We start from the raw sequence: 873 nt of genomic DNA on the forward strand, positions 1-873 counted from the left end.
AGATGTCTTAATTCCTCATTTCACCCAAACTTCCCCTATGCTAATGAGTGACAGATTTTTCCAGGGCAAGTTTTGGCCTAATTCTCTTTAAGTTCTAAATCCCCAGATCCCATAAGAAACATGGCCAAGCAGAGTCTTGAACTTGCTTTCTAAAACAGAAAAAGCACTAATCCCAGAACCATTCGTTCTTCTTGGATCATGAATGCCCTGGAAATCTGATCCAGGCTTACAGAGAGAGAGAATATGAAGTTGAAGGCAATTAAACATTATCTTAACACAGTTCTTGGATATTCTACATCTCACTTCCTCATTTACAGGAAAAATATGGGAGACTGTGCACCAATGAGACATGCAGCTACAATAATAGATGCATTTAACCAGAAACATGGGTAATGACTGTGTTCCTAAAACATGCTGAAGGAATGGTTTTAGTTGGCATTGACTCTCTCAAAATTTTAAGGATAAATATATCTTAAATTATCCGTGACTTACAAGTTCTGATAGGAAGATACAGATAAATATGGTTATCTAACAAAGAACAGTCTCCAAATTGCGTTGGGATTTTACCTAAAGACTTTAGTGAAAGCTGCTGGAAGTCTGCCATTAACTTCACTGGGACCAAAGTATTACTCTCCTATCTCCAGTTGCTTAAAATCATTGTATATACCAGAGGGTCTGGGATATACAGATATACTCTCCTTGGAGTTTGCCCTTGAAATCTCAGGAACTAAACTGAATTGGAGAAGTCAATTGAATTCAGATAGTAGAATTGATGTGCCCCTTGGTCTCGTATTTCTGCAACTAGTCTGTTTCATTATAGCAGAAAACAAAACTTTGTGTTGTGGTGAAGCTATGTAGTGAATCACAAAGACA

This window comes from Corapipo altera, unplaced genomic scaffold (assembly GCF_003945725.1).
Source record: "Corapipo altera isolate COAL_440 unplaced genomic scaffold, ASM394572v1 48b, whole genome shotgun sequence".
Classification (NCBI taxonomy): domain Eukaryota; kingdom Metazoa; phylum Chordata; class Aves; order Passeriformes; family Pipridae; genus Corapipo; species Corapipo altera.